This window comes from Perca flavescens, unplaced genomic scaffold (genome assembly GCF_004354835.1).
Source record: "Perca flavescens isolate YP-PL-M2 unplaced genomic scaffold, PFLA_1.0 EPR50_1.1_unplaced_scaf_75, whole genome shotgun sequence".
In the NCBI taxonomy this organism is placed as follows: domain Eukaryota; kingdom Metazoa; phylum Chordata; class Actinopteri; order Perciformes; family Percidae; genus Perca; species Perca flavescens.
In genome coordinates, this window is record NW_021166730.1 from 252 (window position 1) to 22,838 (window position 22,587).

At 39.5% G+C, this 22,587-nt stretch overlaps 3 long non-coding RNA genes across 4 annotated transcripts; 1 reads left to right on the forward strand and 2 right to left on the reverse strand.

The window, feature by feature from the left end:
- Positions 1 to 1,536: 1,536 nt before the first annotated feature.
- LOC114552141 (uncharacterized) lies at positions 1,537 to 5,723 on the forward strand. 2 transcript variants are annotated; one of them, XR_003692138.1, is made up of 4 exons: positions 1,537 to 1,722; positions 2,536 to 2,679; positions 3,032 to 3,206; positions 5,346 to 5,723. It is a non-coding gene; the product is annotated as an uncharacterized LOC114552141 (long non-coding RNA). The 2 variants fall into 2 exon arrangements; XR_003692139.1 differs by lacking the exon at positions 5,346 to 5,723 and adding an exon at positions 4,291 to 4,543.
- Positions 5,724 to 17,315: 11,592 nt separating this feature from the next.
- LOC114552140 (uncharacterized) lies at positions 17,316 to 18,001 on the reverse strand. Its single transcript, XR_003692137.1, has 4 exons — positions 17,873 to 18,001; positions 17,636 to 17,767; positions 17,437 to 17,547; positions 17,316 to 17,330 (listed from the first exon to the last, which is right to left on the reverse strand). It is a non-coding gene; the product is annotated as an uncharacterized LOC114552140 (long non-coding RNA).
- A 310-nt stretch (positions 18,002 to 18,311) lies between these two features.
- LOC114552142 (uncharacterized) lies at positions 18,312 to 19,376 on the reverse strand. The gene is made up of 4 exons (XR_003692140.1): positions 19,044 to 19,376; positions 18,673 to 18,718; positions 18,490 to 18,565; positions 18,312 to 18,399 (listed from the first exon to the last, which is right to left on the reverse strand). It is a non-coding gene; the product is annotated as an uncharacterized LOC114552142 (long non-coding RNA).
- Positions 19,377 to 22,587: the final 3,211 nt, after the last annotated feature.

The window sequence follows — 22,587 nt, forward strand, 5'->3', positions numbered from 1 at the left end:
GTCAGGGATAAAGTTGTGGAGAAGTTTAAAGCAGGGTTAGGTTATAAAAAAATATCCCAAGCTTTGAACATCTCATGCAGCGCTGTTCAAGCCATTATTCGAAAATGGAAAGAGTATGGCACAACTGCAAACCTACCAAGACATGGCCGTCCACCTAAACTGACAAGCCGGGCAAGGAGAGCATTGATCAGAGAAGCAGCCAAGAGGCCCATGGTAACTCTGGAGGAGCTGCAGAGATCCACAGCTCAGGTGGGAGAATCTGTCCACAGGACAACTATTAGTTGTGCACTCCACAAATCGGGCCTTTATGGAAGAGTGGCAAGAAGAAAGCCATTGTTGAAAGAAAGCCATAAAAAGTCCTGTTTGCAGTTTGCCACAAGCCATGTGAGGGACACAGCAAAAGTGGAGGAAGGTGCTCTGGTCAGATGACACCAAAATTGAAGTTTTTGGCCTAAATGCTAAACGCTTTGTATGGCAGAAAAAAAAAACACCGCACATCACCCAGAACACACCATCCCCACCGTGAAACATGGTGGTGGCAGCATCATGCTGTGGGGATGCTTTTCTTCAACAGGGACAGGGAAACTGGTCAGACTTGATGGGAAGATGGATGGAGCCAAATACAGGGCAATCTTAGAAGAAAACCTGTTGGAGTCTGCAAAAGACTTGAGACTGGAGCGGAGGTTCCCCTTCCAGCAGGACAGCGACCCTAAACATACAGCCAGAACTACAATGGAATGGTTTAGATCAAAGCATATTCATGTGTTAGAATGGCCCAGTCAAAGTCAAGACCTAAATCCAATTGAGAATCTCTGGCAAGACTTGAAACATGCTGGTCACAGACGCTTTCCATCCAATCTGACTGAGCTTGAGCTATTTTGCAAACAAGAATGGACAAAAATGTCAGTCTGTAGATGTGCAAAGCTGGTAGAGACATACCCCAAAAGACTTGCAGCTGTAATTGTAGCGAAAGGTGTTTCTACAAAGTATTGACTCAGGGGGGCTGAATACTTTTGCACGCCACACATTTAATTTTTTTATTTGTAAAAAATTTTTAAAACCATGTATCATTTTCCTTCCACTTCACAATTATGCGCCACTTGGTCTATCACATAAAATCCCATTGAAATACGTTTACATTTGTGGTTGTAACGTGACAAAATGTGGAAAAGTTCAAGGGGTATGAATACTTTTTCAAGCCACTGTATTGTGTCAGTTTGAATTTTGATTAGGTTTTAGTTAAATTCAAGGGGGCTTTTGGGCCTTGCTGAAGGGATTTGCTGTACTGAATGCCCTTGATGTTCAGTTTGTTTCCCTCTGTCCAGGTAAAATGGAGCGGAGCAAACCAAGATGGGGCTGGTTCGACATTAGGGGAGGAAGTGGAGCAGTGTAATGCGTTTCTCTCCAGAATAGCGGTCACTACGAAGCACATGTCAAAAGCAGACACTATATAATTATACCTTTTATTCATAGAATGAATGGCTTTTAATTAAAAGGATATTTTTGCAAGATTTGTGCAAGATGTGAAAGAGATGGTGAGACAATTCTAAACATTATCTGACATAAAGATTTAATCTTTTTTTTTTTTTTACATTGGTGCTGTTATTCACTTTTTGCCAGGAGAAACAAATCATCAAGGCATGACACAGGTCTTGTGTCAGAAGATTGAGGCCCTCACATCAAGTATAAGAACAAGATCTCAACGCCTTTACCAAAACAATGGTATTTTAACATTTAAGTCTGAAATGTGGTGTTGATTCAAGTAGATTATCCACAATACAATGAACTTTCATATTGATAGTAAATCTAACTATGATCCATCTGTTTGGCAAAATGTTTCGTCATTCTTTTGGGATTTGCTGGAATTCCAACAGTGTCATTTACATTATGTATGTAACAAATCAGACTGATCTCACTAAGTGGCGTACGTATGACACGCCATTTTGTATGCAATTTTGGCGTGTTATCAAGACAAATAATTGTTTTTTAGCGTGTTTATCAACGCCGTTTGGCCTCAATTGACCTACATTACATGTGAATTATCGCTATAGTGAGTAGTATGAAAAGACGGTGGTAGGTTGGGGTGGTGGCAGCCTAAAACACAGGACTTTCACCCTGGAGAGCCAGGATCACGTCCCACGTGTGGTGTGTTTTTTTTAAGCCTTCCCCAATGTTTCTTTCCTAAAACCAACCGTTTATTGTTTTCCTACGCGTGATGTTGGTCACCGTTGTGTTTTTGTTGTTTTTTGTATTACTAAAGCCTTTCCCAATGGTCTTTCCCTAAACCCAACCTCTGTTTTTTTTTTTTTTTACACGCGTCACGTTCTTCTCACGATAGCATGGCACGTTCTCGCGATAACATGCCATTTGGTGTGTATGTTTACGTCCACTGTGTACAGTGTAGACATACACGCGGATAGCTCAAAATGCGTACAGATAACACGCCATTTGGTTTTTGAGAGTGGCGTGTATGTTTACGCAAAGTCATGATGTCATGTTGAACAAAGTGTTTGTTTTTTCTTTTTCGTTTCATAGACCGCAACAAATGTCGACATAGACTTCAATAAGGCAACAAAAGACCACTTTGCAGGCCATGCTAGCCGAGTACAAAAGCCTTGTTACACCCGAGCAAGCAGTGTGCATGGATCCCTGGCCTTGGCAAATAAAATAAATAAAATGGTACGCATGATATGTATTGTGTGCATGCTTGCCTAAGGTCAAAGTATCTCTAAAGTAAGGAATCTCTGTCTTGACTGTTCTTTGCTTTTCTCAACAACCAACGCATCCAAAAAACTAGGTGGGTGTATTGCTATTATTTGCATGTGAAATGTTAAAGATGTCATTAAAAGACATTAACCTCTCCAAAATGGTGTTTGACTCTGGAAGCAGTGCGCCTGCAGGCAGGACAGCATTTAACAGATTTCCAGTTTTCTACAGGCACCGCACTAGTGCATGTGAGGGAGAGAAATTATGTCTGAAACGACATACTTTGTGCAGTGGTCATTCCCATCCATATACGTTTGTGTTACAGGCACTGTTGATTTCAGCACAAAGAAGGAAGTCTTCGATAGGGTCATGGCAGTTCGAAGTCTTCAAGAGGAGAAGATCCTTGTGAAAGAGATCAAGCAGCACTGGGATTCTCTCAAGGCCCATGCCAGTGTCTTGTCTGAGTTGTCTCTCTTGTCTGAGTGAAAACACCCTGCAAGGTAAATGTGCACATCTATTTGAAATGTTTGTATCAGGTTTTACCAAGTCATGTTTAATTTTTTTCAACTTGTTGCTTGCCTGTATAGTGACACATTTTGTCCATTTTTAAGGACATCTAACAGAGAATGCGAAGAAGGGTCTCACTTGCCTCCTAAAGGCTGGGGGAAATGAAACCGCTGTAAAAGCGTGCAAGAAAAGTCTACCTGCATGTCCTGTCTAACCCAGCAAATCACAGTCGGGTTTTTTGCACTACAGAAAATCCAGATGAACTTGACATTAGCTCAGAAAGTTCAGACTCCGATGTTGATGCAATGTAAATACTACTGATACAATGTCATTGCACCTGATTTGATTACATTTATCTTAAACCTATCCCAAATACCGCCTGCAGGTTTGAAAAACAATGTTTTGTTTAAACTCAACAACATTTTGCATCCATATTTTTTACAGTGTGACGCATAGCCATGTGATAAAAAATCATTCAATCTAAGACTGCAAATCACAGACTAAGCATAGCCTAGTGTTGGAAGTATACAGATCCTTTACTTCATTAAAAGTACTATTACCACACTGTAAAGATACTAGTAGTATTAGAGTGGTGGGTTCGCGCGTGCATGTGTGACGTCATCACACGCACGCGCAAACCCACACTGTAATCTGGTCATATGAGCGTGCGTGTGACGTCGTTGGTACTCGCGATCGCCATCTAGTGGCCGAATGTGGTATTGCATCTAATCGTTGTTGGTACTCGCGAGCGCCATCTAGCGGCCGAATATGGGAGCGCATCCCGTCGATGCTGCGCACGCATACCGCGAGTGTAATGACGTCGCGGTCGAACGTCGGCAGCCCGCGAGCGCCATCTAGGGGCCAAATATGGGTTACGTGGGGGTGAGGCATCATTTACATTTTTGTAAAAAAACAAAACAAAAAAAGGTGTTAATACGTCTGTTAGACCAATGGTTAGCTGTTAAGAATGGGTTTGCTATTGGTTGATTTTAAAAACGCCCTACAGGGTGTGGTTTGTGGTGTTTAAAACCCCTTGTTTCAAAGCTGACTGCTCACTTTTTTATCCACCATTTTTAGCTGTTCTGGTAGCTAGCTTGCTACCACGTTTTCCACATCAAAAAGCACTCTGGAGTTTTCACTTTTTAATTCTTTTTCGGGAAAAGCAAAGAGGAATCGTTTTTCAGCCATGGCTTTCCCCACATTTGGACAACAATCTGGATCATCTTTTGTTGAAGAAGGTGAGACATCTAGAACAGTAGCCACTACATTTGTTTTGAGCCTTGCCCCCCGAGAAGAGTTATGGGGATGCTGTGAGACTAATACTGGAACAACAGGCAGTTTGAGTCAGGCTCCCAGAAATAAGCGATTCCGTTCGGAGATCTTTCCTACAAGCATGACCGAATCGTGTACATCTGATCTGGAATATGTCGGTGTCAATGGATACAGTTATTCAATTCGATACAGTGCAGGATACGTGACATTAGCTGTTTACACTAGTGTTGCTGTAGAACTATCTAGCCAAGCCAAAACAGCCTGTACAATCTCTGTAAAAGACTGAGGCCTTTTCCGTGAGGTTGTCTGTCCGGACCTCGACAATCCTGGCTTACCTGAGCTGGTGTATGTGTCTCAATGGGATAGTCGCAATGGCTCCAGTATCTATCGTGTGGAAGCAGACCGTTTCACTAGACCTACAGAGGATTTTATTTTCCTTAGCGCCTGCAGTGAAAGGGAGAAGTTCGTTGCTGCCCGTGGTCATGAAGAATGGAAGTTAAAACCGTATCCTGTATCTAACGAGGAATACAACAAATGGTTTAAAAATGTGTTCTTTATACAATGGTGTGACTGGGAGATTTTGAAGAAACAGTTTGACACCATCGACTATGTCATCAGAAGAGACAAAATAAGGAGTTCTTATGAGAACATAAGAAAAAGATTGATATTTGGTGACGCTGACCAGCAGTCTCTACCCCTGCCACGGAGCCTCTATAGACCTAAAATCATCAGACACAAAGACTAGCAAAATGGTGGGTCTAATTTGAATGTGCTAATTATTTGCCCAAAATAGTTAAAATGATTTTATTTTTATTTTTTTGCTACTGTGATTGTAATGTGTTATTTTTTTTTCTTCCCAGAGGATCTGGAGTGGTTTCATTCGACTCCCACAGGTACGCCTCCTAACACCCCTGGTCTATTTGCACCCCTAACGGCATCCGGATCTCCTCAATCCCTTTCATCATCGTCATCATCGCCACCTCTATCGCCGGAACACTTCCTACCCTCCCCACCTACACCTCCTCTGCCACCATCTCTATTGTTTGGGGCACTTCCCCCTCAGACATGTGCATATCAATCAACCCCCTCAACATATGCTGCATTACAACAGGGAGGTGTTGCTGATTGTTCGGACATAGAGGCGCCTGATCAGACGGATGGTGTGGTGTCATCTTTGTTTATAGATAGCGTTAAAACAGCGTCTCTACATCTTCTTAACATTGTTCTTTACAAGTATTTGGAAGAGCTTTGTTCGGGCTGTCAGATCAATCATCCAAGCCAGAAACAGCATGCCTGTTTAGAGGGGCTACCAGAACACTTCTACACTGTCCACTTTGAACAGCTTATGAAAAGACTACTGACTGATAAATTCATTGGTGTCGTACAACGTTTTCTGTCCATGAAACATCTCACGGCTACTGAGGGTAGAATCCGGGGAGTATCCGAAACAGTTTTGTACGAGTTGAAAACGGCTGAAGATGTTACGACTAAGATCAGTGCTATGTATGACTCTATGATAGGGGACGACGTTGTCAAAATAGCCGAAATTAGAGAGATTGGGGACTATTGGCGCGATTTATATGCAAGAAAAAACTAACGGTGAAAATATGGGGAATTGTTTGTGTAATGTATAACCATATCAGTGAGCGATATCACGTATCGCATTTATCTGGTATTTTAGATCAAGCCATTGCTAATAATGTGAACAACGTTGAAAAATACCATTGTAAGAGTGCTGATGTAGATCATACAGCTGTGAGTGGGTTAGAAAAACTGATGGTGATTGTAAGAAGACAACATAACACCCCTCCTTGGGAGGATCTGCTGCAGATGTTATTATCAATGTTAATGACACGTGAGAGTATAGTGGAAACATTTTGTGACGTCAGCCAACATTACACGCAATTTTAAGATGCTGAAAGTTTATCACCTACTTACTATGTATACAATGCTTGTAGATACAGTGAGTTTGTATGTGCAAGAAAAACAGTATACTGATGTCTTGCAGGATTTGCAAAAACTAAATATATTCATAATCAGTAAAAGCAATGTATCCGTATTAGCCAATATGCTATCTATGATAGAACGGGTTTCACTGTCTTCATAACTGTCCTATGTATGACTGTGTGAGTGTGTTTTGTAAAAAAATAAAAAGAATGACATAACTCTAATGTGTTCACTTGTGTTTTAAATGAATCATGGAGATGGTTATGCACAAAATATACTATGATCCGTCCCACCCAGGAGGGTTAGGAGGTGTACACAGGCTTCGTGATTCCGTCAAAGAATGTACCGGTTTGTCTCCAATTATCCCCACGGTTAAAATGTTTCTGCTGAGGCAGGATGCGTATACACTGCACGCCCCTGCATTGAAACACTTCCTAAGAAACAGAGTGATTGTTAATGGTATCGATAAGCAATTTCAGGCTGATTTGGTCGATATGTCTGAATATTCAGCGGAAAACGATAATGTGCACTATTTATTGACATGTATTGATGTGTTTTCTAAATATGCCTGGGTAATATGTCTTAAAAACAAATTGGGTCCTATTGTGACAAGTGCCTTTAAGGAAATATTGGAACAAGGACGATACATAAAAAAGCTCCAAACAGATGCTGGAAAAGAATTTTATCATAAGGTTTTTCAAAAATTGATGACACAATATAAAATTCACCATTTTTCCACATCGAACGAAACAAAAGCAAGTGTGGTTGAATGTTTCAATAGGACTTTCAAAACCAGAATGTGGAGATATTTAACGGCTGTTAACTCACGCCGATATATTGAGGTAGTACAAGATATGGTTGCTGCTTACAACTCTGCATACCATAGGTCAATAAAAATGGCTCCGTCCTCCGTATGTAAAGACAATGAGAAAACTGTCTTTAACACTCTGTACAAAATGAAACCACATGGAACAGTGCTGTTTAAATTTCAGATGGGGGACACCGTTAGGATATCAAAGCACAGAGGCATTTTTCGTAAAGGTTACCAACAGACCTTTACAGATGAGTTTTTTACAATATCAAAACGTATAGGTAGAACTCCTCCTGTTTATATACTGAAAGACAATAGTGGGGAGCCGGTGACAGGTACCTTTTACGAAGCAGAGTTACAGGCTGTAATTGTAGACAAAAACAAAGTGTTTAAAATTGAGAAAGTGCTGGCTCGAAAGAAAACAGGACGTAAAAAGCTTGTACTTCTGAAATGGTTAGGATGGCCTGATAAATTCAATTCATGGATCTCTGAAAAAGACATGGTTGATGTAAGATAAAAGAGAGGGTTCAGTATTGTAATATTAGTCATTGTGGTTTGTTAGTGAAAGGTGTTGGAGCTATGAATAAGAACAGATTTTTTGTTACGCTACCTAGTAATGCCTCACAATTAGTTTATCCAAATAATAAGATTTGGCAATTCAGAACAAAACTGGCTAAACCGATCATATTACAAACACCGTATGAAGTTGGTCTTATTGAAATTCAATATCCCAGGATCTGGAATAGTTTCACTGAGAACGATGCCAAGATTGATTTCATCGACACGAAAACGAAAATGTTCAACAAGCTAAGGCTAACAGTTGGTTCTTATAATACAATCGGCAGCATTGTTAATGAATATAATATGAAATGTGCTGCTAACACAGCCCTAGCCCACATAACTATGAGCCACAACCCTATCACTAATAAGATTCTTTTCACGGGAGGAGACGGCTGGAATATTGTGTTTAGGGGGCGTCTGGCCGAAATTCTTGGGTTCATTCCAGACTCTGTGTTCGAAATTCACATTGGCCCTCATATAAAATGTGCCGCTCCACACCCGGCCCACATTCATGGGGGTCGTTATAATATATTTATTTATAGTGACATTGTGGACTATCAGCTAGTCGGTGATAGTCATGTACTCCTGCTCCGTTGTATAAATATCTCTGATGAGAGCAAACGTATGCCCACTCTGAGTTACGACAGTCCTCACTACACCTCGTTGTCACGCTCGACTATTACTGATATTCAGATAGAACTACGAGACGATCAGAACCAACACATCCCTTTCTCATACGGAAAAGTAATTGTGAAACTACATTTTAGACCTGTGAAACAGCATTAAAATGATGAGCTGATTAAGAACGGGTAACGTTAAGCTTGGAAGTTCGGTTCAGAAATCCACTTCCTAGGACTGTGACCCTTATCTGCTATTCAGTTTTTGACTCTGTTATCGAAATATCTAACAGACGGCAAGTCCTATTGGACCACTACTAAAGATGAATACAATAGAACTCACCAGCGTCCTTAGAAAAAAGAATGAATAGAGACACAAATTTCTTAGGAGTAATACCATGCGATCATCTCCCAAAAACAGTTGTTTGTAAATTACCCGCCATGCTCGTTGTAAATACACAGCCCAGTAATATGCCGGGTGAACACTGGCTAGGTATTTACATTACAGAGAACAAGCATGGTTTGTTCTTTGATAGCTTTGGACATCCACCTACCTTTTTTTCCGCAGGAAATTGGCAATTTCCTCTTAAAGAACTGTGTGGAGATGTACCATTCAGCAATCCAAGTGCAAAATAATTATTCTACAACATGTGGCCAGCACTGCGTCTTCTTTTTATGTCATATTCAGAAAAAGATTCCTTATACAAAAGTATTGAGCATGTATGGCACTAATCTTGTATGCAACGATACAATGGTCAGCCATTTTGTTAGCAGTATACACCCCGTTGTGTGTCACGATCAGAAATTTAAATGTGTACAATGTTCATGTTCCACCTATAGGTAGAAATTGTGTAATGATGTTTCTTTTCAAAAAATAAAGAATGTGGAATATACTATTCTTATAATGCCTTAATTTTTTTTTTTTTTTTTTTTTTTTTTTAAAACAAATTATACAGAAAAAAAAATGCATTCAACAGATAAAATTAATGTAAAACATTCATTTAATGTCACCTGTTTACATACAACACAGCATTTTCACGTGAGTCTAATAAAGCCAGACACATGAATAGAAAATTTATGTAAAACACATTCATTTTATGTCACATGTTTACATACAACACTGACTTTTCATATAGTTGAATAAAGAAAACACACCTCAAATAGAAAACACACCCTCAATAGAATAAAAACAAAAACAAAATGAATGAAAACACATCAAATAGAAAACACCCCTCTCAATAGAATAAAAACAAAATAAAAATAGGTTTTTAAAAAAAGTAAAATATAAAGTAGTGTAATAATAGAAATAGGTTTTTAAAAAAAGTAAAATATAAAGTAGTGTAATAATAGAAATAGGTTTTTAAAAAAGTAAAATATAAAGTAGTGTAATAATAGAAATAGGTTTTAAAAAAAAAAGTAAAATATAAAGTAGTGTAATAATAGAAATAGGTTTTTAAAAAAGTAAAATATAAAGTAGTGTAATAATAGAAATAGGTTTTTAAAAAAAGTAAAATATAAAGTAGTGTAATAATAGAAATAGGTTTTTAAAAAAAAAAAGTAAAATATAAAGTAGTGTAATAATAGAAATAGGTTTTTAAAAAAAAAAAGTAAAATATAAAGTAGTGTAATAATAGAAATAGGTTTTAAAAAAAAAGTAAAATAGAAAATAATAAAAATATGTTTAAAAAGTAAAAAAAAAATAAAGTAGTGTAATAGAAAATATAAAAGATTAAAAACTAGACCAGCGAGTCTTAGCAATGGGTGGTGTAATACTAAATGTTCTAGGAGTACTAGTTGCTCGTAAAGCAGATGGTGTACCATGTGTAAATACAGGGCCATTCTTATTGCTCTAGGAGTGCGAGGGGTTCGTGGAACAATCATAGGCGTTTGTGTATTAGTTTCAGATGATGCAACAGTTTTAAAAGCCTCAATAGAACAGCGTACCCACGTGTTTGGGATTACGGAGAGTGGCACATTTAAGCTAGCTAACGTTTTTAAAAATATGTTCCACCCTTTTGGTCTAGAGTGTTCTGGAACATTATTATGGGTTGTGACACTTTTCAGCAGATCATACAGATGACTTCCAGGCACATTCTTATTTTCAACAACTATTTCCCCTTGATTTGTCCAAGATAACTGGTCATTGTGTCGGGATAATGAAGCCAATATGTATTCTGCATTTCTTTTTATTTCTTATAGGCATATGTTTCAACACTTCTGTCTTTAACATATTTTCTTCTTCATCTTTTGAATCATCCTTTGAATCAACTTCAGGTATTGATAATGTAATCACACTTTTCTCGCGTTCACCCTGTTTTATCATGACTAAGTACCGCTGTAGAATACTGGAATATCTTTTAGCTTTTTCATATACATCAATGTCAGGCTGTTTCAATATATCACTCATGGCTCGGTCCAATTCACTTTGTACAGACTGTCGCAGAGATACATTTGAGGAGTCCGTTGTTTGAGGAGGTTGTAATGCCACTAATTGATTTTGTGGAACCAAAAACATTTTCTGCGTGTGTTCCATCTCAATTCCTGTTGATAAGACTTGCTATGAATGGGATAGCGGCACCCAGGAGAGGGAGTAGAAACCCACCTGTTTGATTGATTGTCTTTTTTTTTTTTTTAAATGTTTAACTTTTTATCAGCTATTAGTCTAATAACTTTCTTCTTCTTCTTTAACAGTTTGTACTGATTATTAGACAGTGGTATGTGGCCTCTTAGGACGTTCAAAGCTATTTCACAAAGCGCATTGATAAAGTCTGGACTAGCGTTGCTCACAATGACACCTCTCGCTCTGGGTGACGCCTTATGTAGCATGTCTAACAATGTAAAATTCCTCTCCATTCGGCTTGACATTATTACACCTTTTTCTAGGAACATATACAACCTGCTGTGGGGATATCAGAGCTGTTCTGAGTCTTAAAATATCGGGGTTGTGGATTTATAATCTATCAATAGATAGCCAAAGGTGTAACTAGTGGCGTCTTTAAAAGCCTCTAAAAATATTTAGAATTTCCGGGGAACATTTGCCGTGCCAGCAAGCTTATTTGATGTTGATCTCTAGCATTTTTGAAAATAATCATATAGTTGGTGTTCAAACTGATTGTACGACTAGCTTTACCTTGAATAAACAGATTCTGCACTAAATATATACAACTAAGACGTCGGTGATGGACATATACTGTGTGAAAACTTTTGAACTTCCAAATTATCACAGGCTTGATTCATTAAATCGTCTATAATGAGCAAATTATTCTTAGTAGTAGGCAAGAGTGCCTCGTCGCAGAACGATTCGGGAGACCTTGTACAAAATTTATATTCACCGTTTTAAGCAATTGATCGTATATTGGTTGCCAGCATGAATAGATGTATACTATGTTATCAATTTTTTGTGAAATAACAGAGGACATGTTTTCAATAATGTCTTTGACAAAATATGTTTTTCCACAATTCGAAGGACCACTGATAACGAGGCTAAAAAGGGTGTTGAAGCCTACCATCAAATCCTGAAACATCCCTAGTAGCCATAAGGGACGGTTGTATAGTCTTGGAGCACACGTCGTTTGTTGTAAACGACCTGTACTTTCCTTGTCAAGGTGTCGTTTTTTGAGATGGAACTGTTTTTTGTCGCGCTTTATTGTGAATGCTGTTGTGGTCAGGACGGCTAGGATGCTGCTGGTTGGTCACAAAGGATTGAACAAGACCAATTAACGATTCATGTGTAACCACTTTGGCATTTGAGGCATTAAGGGTCACACCCTTGCATTTAACTTGTGTATTTCCTTGAGCAGTCCTATAAGCATAGCATTTAGGACCCCCGGAAACAAACTCCGTTATATAATCTTCGTTAGGAGCCCCACAGACTTGAGCGCTATTTAGTTCATCCGTTAAATCGCCAAGGTAAGGCCCTAGAGGGGGATCCACTCGCCGTCTCTGCTTGTGAACAAAATGCTGTCAGTATCAACATATAAAATACGTTCCTGCAGTTTATCCAACAAATCATATAGCTCCATGCGAGCGTAGGCGGTGGTCATGGCTCCTATAAAAACATTCACATCTTTTACTCTGGATGCTTCACCATCTGTGTATCTCCACTGGACAATCGCTACTTCTGGTGAGATGAATGAGAACTGGCGAACATCAAAAGTGTCGCTGAACATGAGCTGTGTGAAGCGGGATGGTTCTGTTATGAGCTCAGCAGTAGTCATATTATTTCGCATGGCGAATTTTCCCCAAAGACTATTCAGAAGCAGTTTATTTGTATGCCTGACAGCTTTGTTAAAACATATCTTGGCCGGATCAAGACGAATGCCTTCATGTGCATAATAGTCATCTATGTACTTTTGTTTTTCGTCTTCCGTCTTGATATGTCCAGGGTATCCTGAAGCTTCCTGCTTACGTTTAAGAAATGTTTTAACATAGGCATTAAAAAGCTGATCAGTTTTTTCTGGGAAATGCCAAACTTCAGCAATGGAAACAATCTTGTACCCTTTCTCTACGGCTTTCTGTAATTCAAACGTCACCCAAACGCCAGACAACCACCGTTCTTGATCGTTATGTGTGCAAGGTGTTGTTTGATTCATCTGAACAGCACACGCTGCACATAGGGGGAACATCAGTTTACCGTTACAGTGGTAGGGCAACACAGGGTGATACAGGCCTCTGGGGGGTGCTACTGTACATTTCACAATGCCAAAGTATGCGTTTATGTCATCAAAATCCTTGTGTATTATTTGGGGGTGTCCTATTGGATAATCTCTTTTGGACTGAACAGTTGGGTACAAACTTGTGAAATCATAGTATCTGATCTTTTCATCATTTTCTACCTTGTGGTACAGCTTCATTGCATTTGTGCGGCCTCCAAAGAGGGATTCTCGTGGATTGAGACGCCCTGGTTTTTCATATGTTAACATGAACTCCTTAACGTCAGGGTTAGTGTCCACAGCCTGTCTCCAATCACATTCCCACATCACCACAACTTTCAGCTGATGCTTATTTTTTAGAACAGCCACTCTGTTATGGAACTCCGAGCGCAGCTCACCCTGTGTTTTTTTTTTTTTTTTGGCGAGAGGATTGACTTCACCTGGCGCATAGCACTTATCACAGCCGTGAAAGAAGCAGCCATTAAATTCATAACACGTGTGTGTGTCTTCACAATACCCATCTACAAAGAACTGACCGAATGACTTTTCACCTCTGTTCAGAGCATGTTGTATGTCAAGGCCCTCTCTGTCTGCAACATACTCAAGCCACTGTATTGAAACATCAGAACATGTCTTGTTTTGCCTAATGTAGGCACCTTCGTATGTCAGAGCAACAGTGTCTTTGGGAAGGAACAGCGTTTTAAATACACCCATACACGAGGAAGCCAATGTAGCGTATGCAAACGGGTCTAGGCCTGTGCACTTGTGGAAGGCCTCTCTGTATATTTTGCATGCTTTAATCAAAACCGTTACATCGTTAACACAATAGCTGTGCATCTCTTTTCGAAAGTCAAAAGGGGTGTCGCGGACCGTATCGTACCACTCCATGAACGTTTTCTTAGAGGCATCACTCATAGCATCATAACCATATAGAGCTGGTGCAGGATACGGTCCAATATAATTCTCATTCTCTCGCTTGTTAAATTCATGGGGGAAGAATCCTTTGAGAAGATCAGAGAACCCCATTGCTGCCGGAGTTTTAGACAGAGCCATAGGGATAAAACTGAACGAATCGATCCAACGCTGATTGAAAGTAGAATCGATCATCAGAAGCACCCTAGAACCACAAGATAGTAATAGTTGGACAAAGTTTCTGACTCACCAGATACTCTAAAACTATATAACTGTCAAAACCTGAAGCATTGTGTGCTATAAAAGTATAGCCTTTGTATTTCTCCTGTCTGTAGTTCTGAATGAATGATGCGACGCAATTTGTTGTTTCGTAGCAGTTTTTTTGACCGTCCATATCCATAACGCATACAAAATTAGCTTCATGACGCCCACATTGATAACGTGTTTCGAAATCGTAAAAGAGATACTTATCACTACTTTCTTTGCGTTCTACGGGTTGTATATAGCAAGAGTGCTTAGTAGCACCTAAAGGCTCTCTACAATGTAGGCATTTAGGTTTTTTACAGCTGTGTGGATTTTTCGACACACAATATGTTGCGTGACAGGACTCGCAATATTTGTATGTATTGCACGGTATAAGCCCGTGTTTCCCATCGGGTTTTTTATGGTTTTCAAAACACTGTTGCGATTTGCATATGCGTCTACAGTCTCTGCATTTAATGGTCTTGTCAGGTATACAAGCAGTGTAACACACATTACAATCCCAACTACAATGATGTCCCAGAGGGTTCTGGTAGGTCTTGTAACACCCCTCGCAAACGTAAGGCGCCCAAAAAAAAAAGCCGTTTTATTTACGATGAGATAATAATGCTCGTCATGCAAATACAACCACGCTGTTTTCACATCGGGTTTGTCGTATGCGTTTTGAAGATTGTGGGTTTTTACATCCAGCTACATGATGGAATATCACAATTTTCATTTTCAAATGTTTCTGAAATCTGTCAACATCAGAGAACGAAACTTTATGTGTGTAGTCAAAACCCAAATCATTATGCAGCTGCTTGGCATAATTCATCTTCTCATCATGCGACAATCTGCTGTTTACATAATGTGCCAGGCAGAGAGAAAAGCAGAGATTGTCGTTACCAGCGTTATTCTTGGGATTATACAAAGCATTACCTTTTTCTGACAATATTTGATCGTAACCAATGCTTCCTAGTTTTCGACGTCCCCCACCATTCCCTCCCGACATATTGCGCGCTATTGTCACAATTAATTCTAAAGAGTCTTCGGTCAGTGAATTATCGTTACTCTGCATCGCCTGTGCTACTTGCTCCAGAAATGTGTCTGTGTTATAGCCATCGCTTGAATTCAACATTGTTTGGATAGGGACATCTACGGCGGGACCCCTTAACTCAACATTTAAAACACTGTCCTGTGTTGCATTACCCAACGCCCTCTCTATTAAACCTGTTAGGGTGCTATACACCCTTTCAGGAACACTACCAATATCCGTCAAATCAATATTTCGCAAGTCAACATCTTGACGAAATTCAGCAGCATTAAAAGGGGTATCTGTCTGGATGCTATTTCAGATGTTACCTTAGAAACCCGCCCCGCACCACACTGCACACTACCCTGAGGATTTTCTGAGGGTGATGGAGGGGGTCTATAAGCGCTTGTGGACGGTTGGGGACCAGTCTGCTCATCTGTACAAGATCGTTTTGAGGGCTGAACACTCGGAAAACATGATGGTCTCTTATTACTCTGATCTATGCCTGTGGGGTCTGTATTTGATGATTGTATAGAGTCTGTATTGGCCTGTGTATTGCTGGAATATACGCTTGAAGGACCATTATGTGACAACTGTTCAGGAGCAGGTCTATCTGATGTGTGTGTTTTCTCACTGTTGCTTTCACTAGGTCTAGCGCGAGGCATAGATCGGGCCCATGCTTCGAATATTTTTGCATGCATTGCACACAATCGTGCAAAATCCTGAGGATTGTTTACTGCTCTTGTGTAATCGTCCTTGCACGGCCATTCTAGTTCCTCATCAATACGAGCATCACACTCCCCTAGGGGTTCAGATTTTTTTGTTTTTTTGGGTGGGGATGACATTTTTTTTTTTTTTTTTATTTCTTTTTTATTTTTTTGCACAAACTATAGACTGTTTTAACACTTTTTACTGCGGGGTCATATTCATTGTGTTTTTAAGGCATACTATCATAGGATCAAGCATTGAATTGAGAGAGCTGACATGAGAGGCAATAGCTGTGCCAAAGCCTGTGACCATATCAACCAAATGCGTGTTAGCTCTGACCTGAATGGCTAGCGCAGCTCAAAGTCTGTGACCAAACCGGTCAATTGTGTGTTAGCTGTTTGCAAGACATCTAATTTATTCATAAGACCATTGTTTTGTTTTCGTAATTCGGCTAATTCTGATTGTATTTGTTTATAAGGGTCAGCGACTGCAGGTTGTTGAGGGATGTGTTAACACAATACTCAAAAAACTCTGCACTCTGAAGTAATGTTAACTGCTCAGGACCTCCTAGTGCCCCACCTTGTTCAAACCGATTGTTAGTAATATAATTAGGTACTGTTTGCTTATCAAGGAATGGAACGTTAACCTCTAATACATTTACAGGAGTGGTTATGGCGGTATTAGCGCTGTTACACTTTTTATCTGCCACAGTTATAACAGAGGTGTGTGGTATACAGCTGACATAATCGGTGCCTTCCTCGGTGCTATAGATACAGTTAAAGAGGTATTCACCTACATTATATTCAGGGTCCTCCTGCAAAGCAGCCTGACACAGTTGGTGGGGTGTAAGCTGTGTTGCTGTTGGTCCAGTGTCTTCAGACTCTTCTCCCGTAGCTCCCGATTTGTCTGACGTGATGTAGGGACGGGTGCTGTTAGCTCTGTGTCTTCAGACCCTTCGCCTGTAGCTTCACGATTTGTTTGGCGTGATGTAGGGGCTGTCGCTGTTAGTCCGGTGTCTTCGGATACTTCGCCTACTTCTATGGCATGGATTGTCTAGAGGTATAACAAAATATTTTTGGTTAAATAAAGACACACACACACACACACACACACACACAAGCACACACAAGCACACACACACACACACCTCATCAGATGTCTTTTGTTCCCTCTCAATGGTGACACTTGGTGGCTGGTAGGGCGTTGGTGTACTAGCGACGACCAATGCAAGGACTCTTCAGGTGCCTTTTGTAAAGGGGAATCCTTTTGTTCCCTCTCAATGGAGACACTTGGTGGCTGGTAGGGCGTTGGTGTACTAGCGACGACCGATGCAAGGACTCAAGTCTTTTGCGTGCCGTTAGCTGCTAAAACAAAGGAAAAAGCCTTTTTTTAACAATATATACATTTTATTTAAAAATCTTTTATAACACAATGTAAATATATTCTGCTAGCTACAAATGCGTTTCTCACCTCTGCAGTGGTGTTAGGAACACCCGATACAGTGTCTGGGTAAGGCGTGTCTGGAACAAAGGAAGGGCTTCTTCTTTTGGGCGGGAGACCGGTCGTGTATGGCTTCACAGGCTGGAATTAGCATTAGATTAGAAAAAAATCTTTTTTTTTTTTTTTTTAAATACAACACGCTATTTTACTGCTTTCCTTTTAAACTCACCTCAATAGATCTCTTCCTAGATCTCTTCGTAGGCTTGTGTGGACATACGTATCTGCTCCATGGGGGTGACTGTGTGAAATCGTCCTCAGGCGTCAAATACAATGTAACTAAGTCTTCCGTCGCCTTTAGTTGCTAAAACAAAGGAAAAAAGCCTTTTTAAAAATATATACATTTTATTTAAAAAGCTTTTACAACACTATGTAAATATATTCTGTTAGCTACAAAAGGTTTTCTCACCTCAGCTGCTGTGTTACTATCATAAGATACAGTGGCCGGGTAAGACCAGACCGGAACAAAGGAAGGGCTGCTACTTTTGGGCGGGAGACCGGTCGTTTTTTTTTTTAAATACAACACGCTATTTTACTGCTTTCCTTTTAAACTCACCTCAATAAATTGCTTCTTAGGCTTACGATGGCGAACGTTAGGCGTAGCAGCTTTCACAGAGAGGGGCATCGAAGCACATGGTCTTTCAACAGGATTGATTTCAGCCACATGGGAGAGCGAGTAGCCCTCGCCCTTGCGGATCCTTTTTGTTTGATTCAGGGGCTGATTATATATATATATAATATATATAAAATATATATATATATATATATATTAGATGGCTACAAACACAGTGATAAATTAAACAGTAATAAATATTACATACTGAAAGAGATAAATAAACCGTAAATACCTGTTTGCTGTGTTCTTATTCCTTATTAGAGTGGCCTTTGGTTTAATGTTCTGGCGTGTTGGGGTCTGTAGGAATGGGCTACACGGAGCTTTTTAAAAAAAAACAAAAACAAAATGAATGAAAACACAGTACTAAATCAATTAATGCTGTAGTGTATAATATATTTATAAGTTTTTACCTTGTGGTTTAATAGTTTCGTCAACTAACACAGCCACGTTATCCCAGCTCTTTGCACGATCACCTAATGATGCAAACTACATTATAACACACAAAAAAAAAAAACGTTTTTAAGTCACAAATGTCTGAATGAATTAAATACCTTACAATAAGCTTCTTTTTTTTTTTTTTTTTTTTTTTTTACCAAATGCAGCCATTGCTGTAGAACCGAATCCTCTTTCTTCAGAGGACTTTGTTGAGAAAACGAGGGAAAGTTTTAGCTAGCCACGTAGCTACAAAATGCAGGTAAAAAGTGAGCAGACCCGTCTTGAAACAAGGGTTTTAAACACCACAAACCAAACCCCTTTATGACGATTTAACACTCACAACAAAAGACCCCACATTTACAAGCTAGCTACTGGTCTAACACAACTTTTCTTTTTTTTTTTTTTAACACTAGCGTCATGTGGTACAACCCACCAGCATTACGAACACACGATCAAAGTTTTAGCTAATTCATGAATGACTGAATGAATTAAATAGCTTTGAACATTCTTAAACACAAGCTTTACTTACCACTTGTAGGTAGCGATGAAAAAACTAATCTGCGTTGCTTGCACCAAGAAGAATTAAAAAGTGAAACTCCAGAGGGCTTTTTGATGTGGAAAAAAACGTGGAAACAAGCTAGTTACCAGACTAGCTAAAAAAACATCTAAAAAAAGAGCTAAATAGCAGTAAACAAAAGGCTAAAGAGGGCACTGCTGAGAAACGATCCCTAGTTGTTTTTCACCAAAACATAAGACAAACGCCAGATGGCCTTTTGTTGCGGAAAAACGCAACGTGGTAAAAAGGGTACTACAGGTACTATGAAATCTGTGAGAATACGCCTCCGCTCAAGTGCACCAGACCCCTGTAGTGGTGAAGCGGCCGCCCACACTACATACGTCACCACGTTCGCGAAATGCACTCCCATATTCGGCCGCTAGATGGCGATCGCGGTGTGACGACGTTCGACCGCGACGTCATTACGTTCGCGGTATGCGCGCGCAGCTTCGACGATTAGATGCACTACCATATTCGGCCACTAGATGGCGATCGCGAGTACCAACGTGCGCCCGCGCCGTTACATGCACGCGCATAGCACCAGATTACATGGCGGGTTTGCGCGTGCGTGTGATGACGTCACACATGCACGCGCAAAGACGCCATCCTATTACTACTCAAGTAGCCTACAGTATATCTTATTTCTTAGTTTGTTCAATTCCCTGTCCATTTATTTTTATGTGGAAAGTGAGAATGGAAAGACAGAATGATAATGTTAATTTGGACACACTGAATCATGAGTGAAAATAACGATCACATTCAAATTAAGATGTTGTGGTCCACAAAGCAGAGTCTCCGTTTAATGTCATGTTGTAACTTGTTACACTTGTAAATCTTAAATGAAGCAGGGGTAAATTGTTAATTACAACGTGTGGTTCACTGTTCATAAAGTAGAACCAACGTGAAGTTAGTCAGCTAAGATAGATAGCTTATTGAAAATTGAGGCATAACCTGGTAACGTTAAACGGCGGTTTTCCGGTTATAAACAGTGATGTTAACTACCTAGCGTTAGGAGCAACGGAGCGTTATAAAGTTTCCTCAATTACTAGTTGGTACCCACTAATCAAGCTGACCTGCTAAACTGTCTACTACTAACCTTACGTTACTTAGCAAGTTAACGTTAGCTACTACCCAGATAGCAAAAAATATCTGCAGGGCTTCTTTTTGCCGCCGGCCCTAAGCTGTCGGCTATAGGTGCGTCCCGCTGGCGGGGATGAAATGTTTGCCGCCGAATACGTCACTCCCATTTCTTGCGAGATGCCGCCGGCGAACAGCTGGCGGGCCGACTGCTTCACTTTCTCTGGCGGTTGCCTCTGTCTAATGGACCGCGGCCAGCTGGCGGCAAGCCGCTTTGAAATACAAGGCTACTCTCAAAATCGACCAGCCATGTTGGTTTGGCATGTTGGGAGTTAGAGTGGAACTGACAGCGTTTTAACTAATTTTCACATTTGAAGCGATTATAAAATCATAATAGCCTATATGTGAATTACATCAAATAGTTTTTTTGCTCCAAAGCCATTAGGGTTTAGGCTATAACAGATTCTTGACTCTTGATTCCATGATAAGGTAAGGTTTAGGAAATGACATTTAAACTACTTTGAAACTCTGAAGCGATTATACAGTAATATATGTAAAATATATCGAATTATTTTATACACTTAGGTGAAAATTGTTTGATTTATGCACAACTGAGACACACACTAAAAACTCCTGGTTTATTTCTTCAACCCAGTTTCTGGGTTATTTATGTTGGGTTAAAATCATGGGTTATTTTTTCAGAGAGTAACCATTTTCTGGGTTATAGGGTTGGCTTTCTCTCTCTCTCTCAATGTATTTTTTATTATTATATTGTCATGTCAACATAGTTTATAATATGAACAATCACACTTGTGTGTTGTGTACATTATGATAAAACAGTATCACCATTTGCAGGAGAAATAAATTGACACACCCTCTAAACATGGATATATTAACTAAGAAATAGAAGAAATAAGTTCATATATTAAACCCTTGCCCCTATTCACCTTATTCAGCCCCGCCCATTTTTAAAATGTCTTGGCTTCCGCTTTGTCTTTAAACTTCCGGTTGGCTAGCTACGGCTAGTTAGCTACATTGAAAACCCTGGCGAATTAGCATGGAGAGGCTAACATGGAAAGAGACGAAAATCATCATATAAAGATCGGATGGTGGGATTATACTTCGCCACCTGAGGCTAATGAACTCCACCGAGTGGGTAGATCCTCAGGTGTCATATGGGGATATTTTTAATTATTTTGTGCTATCGATGGGTAACGATGGGGCGGCCATGAAAAATTACAAAAGCACGGAGGCTTATAAATATCTACACAGTGGAAAGGTCGTCGTGTTTTGCATTGCGAGGTTGAGGAATATGTTTTTATGAAAGTTACACTAAGCATTACATTTCAATAATCATTTATAATTAATACATAACTAGCTTTTCAATTTCAAGCTCATTAAACTATTAAAAAAAAGTTCTATAACAGTTTTACTCTCATGGCTCCCATTATCCTCCGTGACACGCTCTCTTCCACTTTGCCTGACCATACTAACCATACTATTGTTTATTATTGCTCTTTAATAAAACAAAAGAATTTCTTATATGATTAATCAATGTAATAATTGGTAGAATACTCTATTATAAAATAATTGATAGCTGCAGCCCTACATTTGATTACTTTATGCTACTTACTTAACTACTTAAAACTACTTGTAATTATTAATGCCTATTGTTTTTAATGCAATTTGTTTTGTACTCTGTCAAAGCATTAACTCAAACATGAAATAAAATAACAGATGCTGCAAATGTCACGTTTATTGACCCCCTCTGACAAAGACATGTTTGTGTATTACAATACACAGGTATCAGTTCAAGTTTTGTATAGCGTTGTAAACATGGAAAAACTTCTAAAAAATATTATTTCTAGTCTTGTGCAATGCTCCTTTTCACAAAACATGTACATCACATTTCTGCATTAGAAGAAACACTATAACCAGGAGCTCATCCACATTTGTTGCTGTTGTATTCCTGCGTAAGCACCTACACTTACATGCCTTAAACGTCCAGGCGGAGTCCAGTACAAGTCATTCTCAGGTGATCATTTTGAAGAAGAAAGTTGTACATACATGGTGTGCATAAGGTACTGTTATTTTCACATCAACAAAGTAGAAAGAGCAGACAAAAGTTATGGTGGATGCTTACAATTGTTTGAAATGTGTATAGATTTGTAAAAATGAACAATAGAAACAACATTGTTCTTGAACACTAACATCTATGTTCAAGTTTTGTATAGATTTGTAAAAATGAACAATAGAAACATTTTAACCATGGGGTTAGGGTTAGAAGAGAAGAGAAGGAGAAGTTCGGTGTGTACTAGACATTCAGGACACTGTGTTGCCTGGTCATAGAGGTGAGGACAATGGAGTGGGTCACTGACAGCATAGGCGTGATCTTCAAATCTCCTCATTTATTCCATCATTTATCCCATCAGTCTCCTGG